General features: G+C 42.7%; 1 long non-coding RNA gene across 1 annotated transcript in view; it reads left to right on the forward strand.

The window, feature by feature from the left end:
• The first annotated feature begins 15263 nt into the window (after nt 1-15263).
• LOC138363846 (uncharacterized) overlaps nt 15264-15830 on the forward strand; it is a 357983-nt gene continuing 357416 nt past the window's right edge. Inside the window, exon 1 of the long non-coding RNA XR_011228160.1 lies at nt 15264-15400. This is a non-coding gene — a long non-coding RNA (uncharacterized lncRNA). The remainder of the gene's footprint in view (nt 15401-15830) is intronic.

Raw genomic sequence — 15830 nt, forward strand, 5'->3', positions numbered from 1 at the left:
CAAGACACACACGGACTCAAGACACACGCGGAATCAAGACACACACGGAATCAAGACACACACGGACTCAAGACACACACGGACTCAAGACACACGCGGACTCAAGACACACACGGAATCAAGACACACATGGACACTGACACGATCCCAAGGTGGAGATAAGGGAGGCAATTTGAGGGGACACAAATGGCATCCTGGACTCAATACCCCAGGGATAATGACACGGACACGGACACGGATACGGACACTCATAGACTCTAACGGACACGGACACACGGAATCAATACACGTACTCAAGACACACACGGACTCAAGACACACACAGAATCAAGACACACACGGACTCAAGACACTCACAGAATCAAGACACAAACGGACTCAAGATACACACGGACTCAAGACACACACAGAATCAAGACACACATGGACACTGACACGATCCCAAGGTGGAGATAAGGGAGGCAATTTGAGGGGACACAAATGGCATCCTGGACTCAAAACCCCGGGGACAATGACATAGACATTGACACGGACACTAACTAACCTAACCTAACCTAACCTAAGACTAACCTAAGACTCTGACGGACACGGGAACATACGGAATCAAGACACACGCGGAAACAAGACACACTCAGGAGACACACACGAAATCAAGACGCATAAGGAATCAAGGCACAGACGGAATCAAGACAAACACGGAATCAAGAAACACAAGGAATCAAGAAACACAAGGAATCAGGACCCACACGGAATCAAGACACACACGGAATCAAGACACACACGGAATCAAGACACACACGGAATCAAGAAACACAAGAAATCAAGGCACACACGGAATCAAGAGACACAAGGAATCAAGACACAAACGGAATCAAGACACACACGGAATCAAGAAACACAAGGAATCAGGGCACACACGGAATCAAGAGACACAAGGAATCAAGACACAAACGGAATCAAGACACACACGGAATCAAGAAACACAAGGAATCAAGGCACAGACGGAATCAAGACACACAGAATCAAGACACACACGGAATCAAGACACACACGGAATCAAGAAACACACGGAATCAAGACACACTCGGAATCAAGAAACACAAGGAATCAAGGCACAGACGGAATCAAGACACACAAGGAATCAAGACACTCACGGAATCAAGAAACACAAGGAATCAAGGCACAGACGGAATCAAGACACACACGGAATCAAGAAACACAAGGAATCAAGAAACACAAGGAATCAGGACACACACGGAATCAAGACACACACGGAATCAAGAAACACACGGAATCAAGACACACACGGAATCAAGAAACACACGGAATCAAGACACACACGGAATCAAGAAACACAAGGAATCAAGACACAAACGGAATCAAGACACACACGGAATCAAGAAACACAAGGAATCAAGGCACAGACGGAATCAAGACACACACGGAATCAAGACACACACGGAATCAAGACACACACGGAACCAAGACACATTCGGAATCAAGAAACACAAGGAATCAAGGCACAGACGGAATCAAGACACACAAGGAATCAAGACACACACGGAATCAAGAAACACAAGGAATCAAGGCACAGACGGAATCAAGACACGCACGGAATCAAGAAACACAAGGAATCAAGACACAAACGGAATCAAGACACACACGGAATCAAGAAACACAAGGAATCAAGACAAACGGAATCAAGACACACACGGAATCAAGAAACACAAGGAATCAAGACACACACGGAATCAAGAAACACAAGGAACCAAGGCACAGACGGAATCAAGACACACACGGAATCAAGACACACACGGAATCAAGACACACACGGAATCAAGAAACACAAGGAATCAAGACACACACGGAATCAAGAAACACAAGGAATCAAGGCACAGACGGAATCAAGACACACACGGAATCAAGACACACACTGAATCAAGAAACACAAGGAATCAAGACACACAAGGAATCAAGGCACACACGGAATCAAGAAACACAAGGAATCAAGACACAAACGGATTCAAGACACACACGGAATCAAGAAACACAAGGAATCAAGAAACACAAGGAATCAAGAAACACAAGGAATCAAAACTCAACTCAAGACACATACACGGACAGAGATAAAAAATTTAAACATCTAAGGAATGTGCCGTTTTTTTTATCAAAAAAACAGTTTTAAATTTGTCAACGTGAGAACTGCCAGAAGGTCAATCATCGGCTGTCCAGAGAATCTATCGAACCTGATGCTGCTACAGGAGAGGACAATATGTGCCCTGTAATATGAGCAACCGTTTCGACAGGCTCGAACGCAGGTCTATCCGGATTAAGAATATGTTCTATCCGACTTGGATAGAACATGTTCAAAGTAACATTTCTAACGTGTAAAGAAGAATGAACCTTTTTTTCAACCTATGCGAGACAAATAATTGAATATGCAGCCCCAGCCTTTTTTCCAACAGAGCTGAGAGTTATGAGTTACATAACTACTGGAAAACTACTTGAGCAATTGATTGATGGTTGAGAGGTGGGACCAAAGATCTGAATATCAAACCTAGCAAACACAACTAGGTGAATACAACTAGGTGAGAACAAACTTACAAAAAGCCACAGTTGTAGATGCAAACTCCATTCATAATTTTAAAAGTTGATATGACAGGAAAATAGACCAGGAGTCATTGCTTTAAACAACCGGCGGCTATATTGTCAGCGTTCAAAAACTGATGCTCAGTCCTGCAAGTACAAATAGGTGAGTACACAGAAATATGAAACATGTATGTGTTCCTTCTAGACTAACGATCGGGGATTCCTGGATCGAAACCCGGCCAGGCAGGACTGAAATTATTGGTAGCGTTTCCTATCACCTAATGCCTCTGTTCTCCTAGCAGTAAACAGGTATCCAGGAGTTGTGAGCTTCATGTAGGGTTGCATCCTGGTGAGGGTCAGTCAGGGTCAGTTTAGGTGTTCGATCTTGTGAGGTGGGTGTTGGTTAGGTTAGGTTAGGTTAAGTTTGGTTAGGTTAGGTTAGGTTAGGTTAGGTTAAGTTTGGTTAGGTTTGGTTTGGTTAGGTTAGATTAGGTTAGGTTAGGTTAAGTTTGGTTAGGTTAGGTTAGGTTAGGTTAGGTTAAGTTTGGTTAGGTTAGGTTTGGTTAGGTTAGATTAGGTTAGGTTAGGTTAGGTTAAGTTTGGTTAGGTTAGGTTAAGTTTGGTTAGGTTAGGTTAAGTTTGGTTAGGTTAGTTAGGTTAGGTTTGGTTAGGTTTAGGTTAGGTTAGTTAGGTTAGGTTAGGTTAGGTTAGTTAGGTTAGGTTTGGTTAGGTTAGGTTAGGTTACCTTACCTTGAGGTGCTTCCGGGGCTTAGCGTCCCCGCGGCCCGGTCGTCGACCAGGCTTCCTGGTTGCCGGACTGATCAACCAGGCTGTTGGACGCGGCTGCTCGCAGCCTGACGTATGAGTCACAGCCTGGTTGATCAGGTATCCTTTGGAGGTGCTTATCCAGTTCTCTCTTGAACACTGTGAGGGGTCGGCCAGTTATGCCCCTTATGTGTAGTGGAAGCGTGTTGAACATTCTCGGACCTCTGATGTTGATAGAGTTCTCTCTCAGAGTACCAGTTGCACCTCTGTTTTTCAACGGGGGTATTCTGCACATCCTGCCATGTCTTCTGGTCTCATGTGATGTTATTTCTGTGTGCAGGTTTGGGACCAGCCCCTAGGTTAGGTTAAGTTTGGTTAGGCTAGGTTAAGTTTGGTTAGGTTAGGTTAAGTTTGGTTAGGTTAGTTAGGTTAGGTTTGGTTAGGTTTAGGTTAGGTTAGTTAGGTTAGGTTAGGTTAGTTAGGTTAGGTTTGGTTAGGTTAGGTTAGGTTAGGTTAAGTTTGGTTAGGTTAGGTTTGGTTAAGTTAGGTTAGGTTAGGTTTAGGTTAGGTTAGGTTAGGTTAGGTTAGTTAGGTTAGGTTTGGTTAGGTTTAGGTTAGGTTAGTTAAGTTAGGATAGGTTAGGTTAGGTTAGGTTAGTTAGGTTAGGTTTGGTTAGGTTAGGTTAGGTTAGGTTAGATTACGTTAGTTAGGTTAGGTTAGATTAGTTAGGTTAGGTTAGTTAGGATAGGTTAGGTTAGGTTAGTTAGGTTAGGTTAGTTAGGTTAGGTTTGGTTAGGTTAGCTTAGTTAGGTAAGTTAGGTAGATTGGGTTTAGGTGTAGGCTAGGTTAGGTTTAGATTAGGTTAGGTTATATTAGGTTTGGTTTTAGATTGTGGTAGGTTATAGGTTAGGGTAGGGTATAGGCTAGGCTAGGTTAAGTTAGGAAATAGGCCAAGAGTTATTGCTATAAACAACTGACGGCTTAAAGGCAGACTCTAAGATTAATGCTCGATCCTCCTGGCACAAATAGGTGAGTACACATATATGTAACATGAATGATGTGTTCCTTCTCGACTCTCAATAAGGGATTCCAGGGTTCGAATCGCGGTCGGGTAGGGCTGTAATTGTTGGTAGCGTTTCCTATCACCCAATGCACCTGTTCACCTAGCAGTAAATAGGTATCCAGGAGTTAGTGAGCTACTAGCATCCTGGTGAGTGAGGGTTAGTTTAACCTTGTGGGGTGGGTGTTGGAGACCACTTTATAAGCCTAACATGTATATATAGACTGCCTGTCTGCCTGTCCCCCGACTCAAAGAAGTTATATGTATTGACTCAATGAAGCCTAAGTGAACATAATCCAAGGCCTAAGAGTAGTCATTCGTGCTTAGAAGAGGATTGTTTAGGTTTTATAAATAGCGGCGGGTGGCATTTATAAGCGATTTGTGCGAGATCAATGGCATCCAAACATTTCCATGTTGGTGCAATAGTCCACTTTTGGTTGGTTTGTTTGACTATAAGAACTATCATTAATGGAGAATTGGCTGGTATGTGTGAGTATCCTCCGCCGCAGTTACCATTATCATCACTCACTCACTCACTCACTCACAAGTTATTGGTTACCACTTGTATACAATAACAACGGCCATACTACCACTTAAAGGACACTGCTTCTCGTCCCATTAGCCAAGTTAAGCAACTTTCAATTTGGTTAGTAATTGGATGGGTAACCTGCCTGGTAACACCAACTGCTAGTGCTGCTGATGGCATTCATATTTGGGCAGTCCCTGTGGATCAGTGGTAAGGCACTCACCTCGCGCTTCGCAAGCGATTTCGCCTGGGTTCATATCCTGGCTGGCAGGGGAAGAGCGGATTGACTAGGCACCAATCCTTAACTTAACGATTATCTTCACGAAGCAGTGAATGGGTACCTGGTTGTTAAACGGTTTGTCGGGTTGTGTTCCAGGGAAAATTAACAATGAGTTTGTGTGTACTCACCTAATTGTACTCACCTTATTGTGCTTGCGGGGGTTGAGCTCTGGCTCTTTGGTCCCGCCTCTCAACCGTCAATCAACAGGAGTACTAGTTCCTGAGCCTATTGGGCTCTATCATATCTACACTTGAAACTGTGTATGGAGTCAGCCTCCACCACATCACTTCCTAATGCATTCCATTTGTCAACTACTCTGACACTAAAAAAATTCTTTCTAATATCTCTGTGTCTCATTTGGGCACTCAGTTTCCACCTGTGTCCCCTAGTACGTGTGCCCTTTGTGTTAAATAGCCTACCTTCATCTACCTTATCGATTCCCATGAGAATCTTGAATGTGGTGATCATGTCCCCCTTAACTCTTCTGTCTTCCAACGAAGTGAGGTTTAATTCCCGTAGTCTCTCCTCGTAGCTCATACCTCTTAGCTCGGGTTCTAGTCTGGTGGCAAACCTTTGAACCTTTTCCAGTTTAGTCTTATGCTTGACTAGATGTGGACTCCATGCTGGAGCTGCATACTTCAGGATTGGTCTGACATATGTGGTATATAATGTTCTCAAAGATTCCTTTCAGTGTGTGTGTATTTTATAAGAAAGAGACACATAAACATGTGTGTGAATGAATATGTACACCAATTAATAGTGAATGGGCTGCCATGTGTGAGTATTAATGTATACTATGGGCCACACTCACTGAAATATGTTGTCTGTGTGTGTACATACGTGTAATTGGAGTGACTTATCCACGTGAATTTATCTGTGTGTGTATATATCCAATATGAGTGATCCTTGTCATAATTGTGACAGTTTCTGCAATTTGACTGTCGAGACTGTATGTATGTTTGTATATATATATGTGTGTGTGTGTGTGTGTGTGTGTGTGTGTGTGTGTGTGTGTGTGTGTGTGTGTGTGTGTGTGTGTGTGTGTGTGTGTGTGTGTGTGTGTGTGTGTGTGTGTGTGTGTGTGTGTGTGTGTGTGTGTGTGTGTTTATATGTGTGTGTGCGCGCGCACGAATGTCGCGCTCTTAAATATGTACCTATGATTATTAGAGTATACCATTCGAGAAAAAATGTCTAACTATTTATCGGTCCATTCTCTCTCTGTGCCGGCCTTCCTGCTAAAACTTGTCCACTCATTATGCTGTTGAATATCTATCTCCAATGGTCATTTACCGTTAATTAATATATTATTAAGCAGATAAAGTCCTTTACAAATCTCTTCACCTTTTAAAGCACATGTCTTTCTTCTAACATGAATCACTATAACTCATATACTTTCATCAGTTCCAAACACTTTTCTTATTCCTTCCTAAACATCTTTCCTTATATAACCTATCTCCACAAATTAATATCTTAATGATTAACTAGCAACTCCATGCCTCTCCCTCAGGTCCCCCCTCTGCTGCTCCATGGGCCCCCACCCCACTACCAACACCCTACCCCCCAACCGAGGCCCAAATATAACTACCCCTATACCACAATTACCAGAGACCAACCCCCCCCTTCCCCCAACCCCAGCCTAACAGAGAAAATGGCCGCCACAACGCTATACTTACCCAGCCGAACCGTTCGTTCGCGTATGTACTATTTATTGTTGAAAAAACTTAGAATAAAACAAACCGGATTTTCATTCCCTAGTAAACACATATATATATGTATACAAAACGAGGCCTAGATTAGCACATATTAGGTATTGGATTGCTTGTTTACCATTCACAAACTCATTTGGACACACACACACACCACACTAAATATTAAATAATACATACCTTTAAACACACACACACACACACACACACACACACACACACACACACACACACACACACACACACACACACACACACACACACACACACACACACACACACACACACACACACACACACGTCAGTTTGCCTAAATTCTCCAATATTCATTCATGAAACTGCCTCACTGGACTGCAACCTCATCGAATAAGCTGTTATGAATTTCTATCTGTCAACACAAACTCACAACTTCACACGTCAATCATTGCAAATGTTGATAAATAGACACTAACTAACCTTACTACGAGATATAAATACAAGTGCAAAATTTGATTCAGAAGGCAACTCCAGCGTGGCCTAGTCGGATAGAACATGTTCTTAATCCGGATAGACCTGCGTTCGAGCCTGTCGGAACGGTTACAAGTACAGGGCACAGATTTATCTGTGTGTCCCCTCCTGTAGGAGCATCAGTTTCGATAGATTCTCTGGATAGCTGAAGATTGATTGACTGACCCCTTGGAATGTGGGGAAGGGTTGAAATCCGGGGGCCCACGGACGGATACCTGGATCCACTGACCTCGGGCAGGTCTTTCAATTCACCTGGATTTCAGGTGGGGGAGAAGGGAGGCAATTTGGGTCGACACAAATAGCTTCCTGGACCCAAAACCCCAAAGACACCCGGACACACAGGACTCAAGACACACGCGGAATCAAGACACACACGGACTCAAGACACACGCAGACTCAAGACACACACGGACTCAAGACACACGCGGACTCAAGACACACACAGAATCAAGACACACGCGGACTCAAGACACACGCGGAATCAAGACACACACGGACTCAAGACACACGCGGACTCAAGACACACACGGACTAAAGACACACACGGACTCAAGACACACACGGACTCAAGACACACGCGGAATCAAGACACACACGGACTCAAGACACACACGGACTCAAGACACACACGGACTCAAGACACACGCGGACTCAAGACACACTCGGAATCAAGACACACATGGACACTGACACGATCCCAAGGTGGAGATAAGGGAGGCAATTTGAGGGGACACAAATGGCATCCTGGACTCAATACCCCAGGGATAATGACACGGACACTCATAGACTCTAACGGACACGGACACACGGAATCAATACACGTATATATATAATATATATACAATCAATACACGTCAATACACGTGTCAGGGAGCGCAAAGCTGGAGTTTCTGGTTTTACAACGTTGCCGAATATATTCAATTTCTTGAGTGAATTTCAACTGCCTGTCTATTATGACTCCTAGGTATTGAAAAGAGGTAACCCACTCAATTTCATGAACTTGTATTGTGATTCTGATGTCTTGTTCTCATTTTAACGGCCATTGTTTTGATTTTATTGCTCTTTATTTACAAAGTTATGCGTTCCGCTTCCCTGCTGATATTATCTAGGCATTTTTGTGCAGGGTTCCTGGCGCCTTTGCCATTGATGATGAACACAAAGTCGTCTGCATAGTTAAGAAGTTTGGCTTTTGGTAACTTGAGCTTTATGAATTGTTCCACGAGACAGTTGAAGAGGAAAGCGCTTCAAATCAAATCAAATCAAATCAAATGTTTATTTAGGTAAGGTACATACATACAAGAGAGTATTCCTCCCTGCGGAGTTCAATTTTCCAGCCTCTTTGAGGTCGATTTTTTTTGGGGGGGGAATTTGTCTTTAGCTTCTCGGTTAAGCAGGCTTTCTTTGGCAAAGGCAAGAGCGTGTCCTTTAATTTCCTTTTCCACAAGGCAGCACAGTGTAGCTGGAGCCTTGGCTAACTTGAAGGCTTTTTCTAGGTTTAGAAATATAAGGATTCCAGGTTTGTCATTGATTTGATCCAGGAAGGAGGTAAGGATTTCTGTGGTTCCAACACCTTTTCTGTAAGCAAACATATTTTGTTGTAGTGGATTGGCTTTCCATTCAATTCGATTAAGAGCCTTCTTTCTGCGGTTTTGGACAGACAGCTTGTTAATGAGATGGGTCTTGGATTTCCAAGGTCTTTAGGTTTTGGAATGGGAACTATAATTGCACTGTTCCAAGAGTGGTCGAGCTCATGTCACCCATACTTCGTTGGTGAGATTCAAGAAGGCTTCTTCACCCTTTTCTCCTAGCTTGGCCAGCATGTTGTGATTTTGTTCTCACCTGGATCTGTGTTTTTAGTTTTTTGTAGCTCTCCTGAGTTCTTTCAGATTGAATGGTTGGTCTAGTTCGTCAGGTAAGGCTAAAGCATCATCTATTTTTTCCAATCTTGCTTCTTTGTCTTTGTTGGTGAGTCAGAGTTGCTTGAGGAAGTTTAGTAGAACTAGCTCTTGAAGCAAATAGATTTGCTAACCTTTCTGCTTCTTGCTCTGGATGAACATGTGGCAGAGCAGGAGGCGATTTGCCTTTGGCAATGTTGATCTGTCTCCAAATGTCGCCCAAGGATGTATGCTGATTTAGTTTGGCACACCACTCGAGCCATTTTCTTTGATTTTGGCTGTTTCTTCGTGCACTTGATTTCGGACAGCTCTAACAAGTCCTAGATTATCTTCGGTTCTATCTCTTCTGAAACTCTTTCGTGCACAATTTAGTCTGTTATGTAGATCTTTGATCCTATAATAGTAATACCAGTGGTCCTTATGTTGTTGAGTAATTGTTTTCCTCTTGTGGATGGCGTGATTTGCTGCTCTGTCTTGCATTTACTAAATCTTTTTCCATTTCTTCAGTGTTGTCAGGAGGAGTGTAGTTTAGGTGGCAAGTTTCGAGAGCTTCCTGAAACTGTCCAATTTGCTTTGATAAAGTCCCATCCGGGCTCGGGAACTGGAGGTCTGGGAGGTAATGCAATATTAATAACTGTTTTTGTAGCAACGGAGTCGCTAGTCAGAACATGGTCAACTGGCCAATGTCAACTCATAAATACTGGTAGAGACAAACGTGAGATCAAGCACCCCCCCCCCCCCCCACCAATGTGGGTTGGTTCCGTCGAGTTTCAACCGACGGAAACGGTTGAAACCGTTCAATCATTTTCCTGGTTGAACACCAGAAAAACGATGTTTTCCTTTTCCTCCATGATGACGTCGATGTGAGCAACATCAGAGTTCGCCATCAAGAGGGCCAGAATCTCGGCCTTGGTGTAGGTTCCTCGGAACTGAACCTTGATGCAGTCGAACATGCTGCTGTTTGGCTAGCACCAGGAGCGAAGACAAAGCCCAAGTCGTTCAGCTGACTCCCCCTTCATCGGGTCGCAGTGCCGATGGAAGAAAGCTTTCTATCTGGATAGTGTTCTGATCGCTAATTCACATCACTGAAGAAGGCCTTCCGTCTCTTCCGGTATAAAACGCCAGACGGGAGTGGGGCTGACATTCTAAGAGTAAAGCGGTTTGAGAGAAATTATATATGACAGACCCCCACCCCCTCCCCCACCCTATGTCATCGCCTCGCTTTACTGTGGTCAGGTGAAGATCGACGAATCACGAGCCTGCCTTCCACACTAAGTAGGTCGTTACAATTTGTAACTACAATATATAAATATGGGTCTAGTTTGTACAGGTCAGTGCTAACATTAAAAATATTGGGACATTAGTTAATTGGGCCGACTTGATCAAATTGCGTTCAACAAAATTCCTGCACTTAAAATATGTATTGGCTCTCTCCAATTAATATAATGATTATATAAACTGGCATGTAAATACAATGCATTAGATTGTTTGGCCCCATTCTATTCACACAATGTTGAGAAAAATACGAACTTAAATATTTACTAGTTTGTCTAAGGTTCACACACGAATCGTTACAAGGGATGGAACACACACACACACAAAGGGCATGGAGGAACTTCCGTAATAACAGAACACCAGAAAGTAGAGAGAGATACCAGAGAACCAGGAACGAGTATGTTAGTGTGAGAAGAGCAGCTGAGAAAAGGTATGAAAATGATATAGCTAATAAAGCCAAGACCGAACCAAAGCTACTACACAGTCACATCAGGAGGAAGACAACAGTGAAGGAACAGGTGATGAAACTTAGGGTGGGCAAGGACAGGTACACAGAGAATGACAAAGGAGGTGTGTGAAGAACTCAACAAAAGGTTCCAGGAGGTCTTTACAATAGAACATGGAGAAGTCACGGCGCTAGGAGAGGTGGCAGCAAACCAGGTGACCTTGGAAAGGTTCGAAATTACAAGAGATGAGGTCAAGAAACACCTATTGGAGCTGGGTGTGAGAAAAGCTGTTGGGCCGGATGGGATCTCACCATGGGTATTGAAAGAGTGTGCAGGAGCACTTTGCTTGCCACTCTCCATAGTGTATAGTAGGTCACTGGAAACGGGAGACCTACCAGAAGTATGGAAGACTGCTAATGTAGTACCAATATTTTAAAAGGGTGACAGACAAGAGGCACTGAGCTACAGGCCAGTGTCCTTAACTTGTATACCATGCAAGGTGATGGAGAAGATTGTGAGAAAAAACCTAGTAACACATCTGGAGAGAAGAGACTTCGTGACAACCCATCAACATGGGTTCAGGGAGGGTAAATCTTGCCTTACAGGCTTGATAGAATTCTATGATCAGGTGACAAAGATTAAGCAAGAAAGAGAAGGATGGGCGGACTGCATTTTTTGGACTGTCGGAAAGTCTTTGACACAGTACCCCATAAAAGGTTGATGCATAAGCTGGAGAAACAGGCAGGAGTAACTGGTAGGGCGCTCCAGTGGATAAGGGAGTACCTAAGCAATAGGAAGCAGAGAGTTATAGTGAGGGGTGAGACCTTAGAATGGCGTGAAGTCACAAGTGGAGTCCCACAGGGCTCTGTGCTTGGACCTATCCTGTTTCTGATATACGTTAATGATCTCCCAGAGGGTATAGACTCATTCCTCTCAATGTTTGCTGACGACGCCAAAATTATGAGAAGGATTAAGACAGAAGAGGACAGCTTGAGGCTTCAAGAAGACCTGGACAAGCTGCAGGAATGGTCGAACAAATGGATGTTAGAGTTTAACCCAAGCAAATGTAATGCAATGAAGATAGGGGTAGGAAGCAGGAGACCAGATACAAGGTATTATTTGGGAGATGAAATACTTCAAGAGTCAGAGAGAGAGAAAGACCTGGGGGTTGATATCACGCCAGACCTGTCCCCTGAAGCTCATATCAAGAGGATAACATCAGCAGCATATGCCAGGTTGGCTAACATAAGAACGGCCTTTAGAAACTTGTGTAAGGAATCTTTCAGAACATTATATACCACATATGTCAGACCAATCCTGGAGTATGCGGCTCCAGCATGGAGTCCATATCTAGTCAAGCATAAGACTAAACTGGAAAAGGTTCAAAGGTTTGCCACCAGACTAGTACCCGAGCTGAGAGGTATGAGCTACGAAGAGAGACTACGGGAATTGAACCTCACTTCGTTGGAAGACAGAAGAGTTGGGGGGGACATGATCACCACATTCAAGATTCTCAAGGGAATCGACGGGGTTGATAAAGACAGGCTATTTAACACAAGGGGCACACGCACTAGGGGACACAGGTGGAAACTGAGTGCCCAAATGAGCCACAGAGATATTAGAAAGAACTTTTTTAGTGTCAGAGTGGTTGACAAATGGAATGCATTAGGAAGCAATGTGGTGGAGGCTGACTCCATACACAGTTTCAAGTGTAGATATGATAGAGCCCAATAGGCTCAGGAACCTGTACACCTGTTGATTGACGGTTGAGAGGCGGGACCAAAGAGCCAGAGCTCAACCCCCGCTAGCACAACTAGGTGAGTACAACTAGGTGAGTACAACTAGGTGAGTACCTGCAACAGATCTTGAAACAACATCTGAATTTAATAGCTTCTTTTCATCGATTTGTGCTAACCTTGCCCGAAAAATCCCAGAGACTCAGACATATGTTACCACATATCTTTCAGGCAGCTATCCAAACTCTCTTCTCTCACCGGTCAGCCCTACAGATGTTGTGTCCATCATTCACTCGCTAAAAACCAAAGCGGGGAACATAAGTGAAATACCATCGATGGTATACAGGAGTGCCCCCCATGCCCTTGCACCACCCATAGCATTGCTGTTCAATAAATCCCTAGAGTGTCATACCTTCCCTGATATCCTTAAAAAAAACAAGAGTAACGCCAGTTCATAAAGGAGGTAACACGGCAGACATAAATAATTACAGACCCATATCAAATCTACCTATATTATCAGAAATATTTTTTTTTTTTACAAACAGCTCTACTCCCTTATAAAATTCAATATACTGTACTAAGTCCTTGTCAGTTTGGCTTCCGCTCCCAAAAGAGTACCAATGATGGTATTGTTAGTCTGCTTGACTTAATCTTCTCAGCCCTCGACAAAAGTGAGTTTCCAATTGGAATCTTCATTGACCTGAGAAAGGCTTTTGATACTGTTAACCATAACTACGTATACCTCTTACTTAAACTCCACCAATATGGAATCCGTGGCCTTGCCCTGAACTATATCCGATCCTATCTTAGTAACAAACACTAATATGTAGCCATCAATGATATAACCTCTCCCACTCTACCAATAACTGTATGGGTGCCACAGGGCAGCATCCTAGGGCCCTCCTGTTTCTTATATACATCAATGATCTCCCTAATGTCTCTAACATACTTAAACCTATATTGTTTGCTGATGATACTACTCATCTACTCTGACCCCAACCCACTCATGTTAAATAAGGTTGTAAACAATTATTTAAAAAAAGTCTACTTGCGGATGTCAACCAACAAACTCACACTAAACATAGAAAAGACCTACTACATCTTATTTGGAAGCAAATCAACAAATGCAATTCAGCTTCAGATAGATAATGTAAACATTAGCAATAAAAATGATGGAAAGTTCCTTGGCCTGTACTTAGACAAGAGACTCAACTTCAGCACCCATATACAACACATAACTAAAAAGGTTTCTAAAACAATTGGTATACTCTCTAAGATACTCTCTAAGATCAGATATTATGTACCCTACTCTGCTTTCCTCTCACTCTATTATGCACTTATCTATCTCTATCTTACTTATGGTAGCTGTGCTTGGGGTTCAACCTCTGCAAACTACCTCAGGCCCATCGTCATCCAGCAAAAATCTGCTATCAGGACAATAACTAACTCTACTTTCAGACAACACACAGCTCCTCTGTTTAAATCCCTAAACATGCTAAACATAAATTCAGTTCACACATTCTCCTGTGTAAATTACGTTTATAAAACCCTTTTTCTAAGTGCAAACCCTGTTCTGAAACTCTTCCTGGACAGATGTAATAGAACACATGCCCACCACACCAGACATAAATATCTCTTTGATATCCTCAGAGTCAAACTTGATCTATGTAAACACTCTATGTAAATAAAGAGACCTAGTCTATGGAACTTACTCCCTAATGATTTGAAAAGCTGTCCAACTTTTGCCATATTCAAAAATAAAACCAAAAAGTACCTAATTTCATCTTCATAGTTTTCTACCATGGGCTTTATCTTCACACTGTATCTAGTGCTACTCAATCCCCCAATATTTGTACCTAAGCCATACTTTAACATTGTAATCTTAGATATCATTTGATATCATGGTTGTTGTATTGAGTGCATTTTCTACTGCATTATTCCTTGAAACTTTTCCTCGAAATGATCCTCATATTGTGCTTCAGTGAACCAATGTATAACCCTGAAATGCTATTCTCATGTATCTAGTAATCCTTGTTTCTTTATTGTGTATTATTCTGATCTGCTTTTGTGTCAATATTTCTTCAAATTAAAATGACAGTAAAATCAACAAAAATGTTGATTTCAAAAATCAACATTTTTGTTGATTTTACTGTAATTATTTTACTTAAAATTATCTGTACCTGTAAAGAAAAGCTATAAAATACCTGGTAACATTTTTTATCAATTTTACTGTTAATTTATAAAAAAAAAAAAACTGTTAGTTTAAAGACTTCCCGAAACGCTATGCGTGCTAGTGGCTTTACAAGAATGTTAATTCAACTTATTTTCTATATTCTCGGTTAACCTCTATTGTAACTTCTTGTAAAAAAATAAATAAAAATAAAATAATAAAAATAACAAAACTATTTATGATGGGTTGTTGTGTTGATTTAGGGGCGACGACGATCGTGGGATCTTATGATGGGTTCAAGCGACGATTGAGTAGTGCGCAAAGCGTACCTCACCTGTGACGTCACAGCGTCATCCGCCGCCAGGAACATCAACAAAGCGGTCAGTTTGTGGTCCGTGCAGTCAGCAAGAAGACAAACACTTCATGCAATCACGCAAATATTATCGTAAGTAAACACTTATATTTTATAATATTATTAGATTCTGGTGCTGGCTATAGTGCTGGTGTATTAAGAGGTGAGGAGCAGTGGTGGTATATTGAGAGGTGAGGGGCAGTGGTGGTGTATTGAGAGGTGAGGGGCAGTGGTGGTGTATTGAGAGGTGAGGGGCAGTGGTGGTGTATTGAGAGGTGAGGGGCAGTGGTGGTGTATTGAGAGGTGAGGGGCAGTGGTGGTGTATTGAGAGGTGAGGGGCAGTGGTGGTGTATTGAGAGGTGAGGGGCAGTGGTGGTGTATTGAGAGGTGAGGGGCAGTGGTGGTGTATTGAGAGGTGAGGGGCAGTGGTGGTGTATTGAGAGGTGAGGGGCAGTGGTGATGTATTGAAAGGTGGGGGGCAGTGGTGGTGTATTGAGAGGTGAGGGGCAGTGGTGGTGTATTG

The sequence above is a fragment of the Procambarus clarkii genome, chromosome 12, assembly GCF_040958095.1.
Source record: "Procambarus clarkii isolate CNS0578487 chromosome 12, FALCON_Pclarkii_2.0, whole genome shotgun sequence".
In the NCBI taxonomy this organism is placed as follows: Eukaryota; Metazoa; Arthropoda; class Malacostraca; order Decapoda; family Cambaridae; genus Procambarus; species Procambarus clarkii.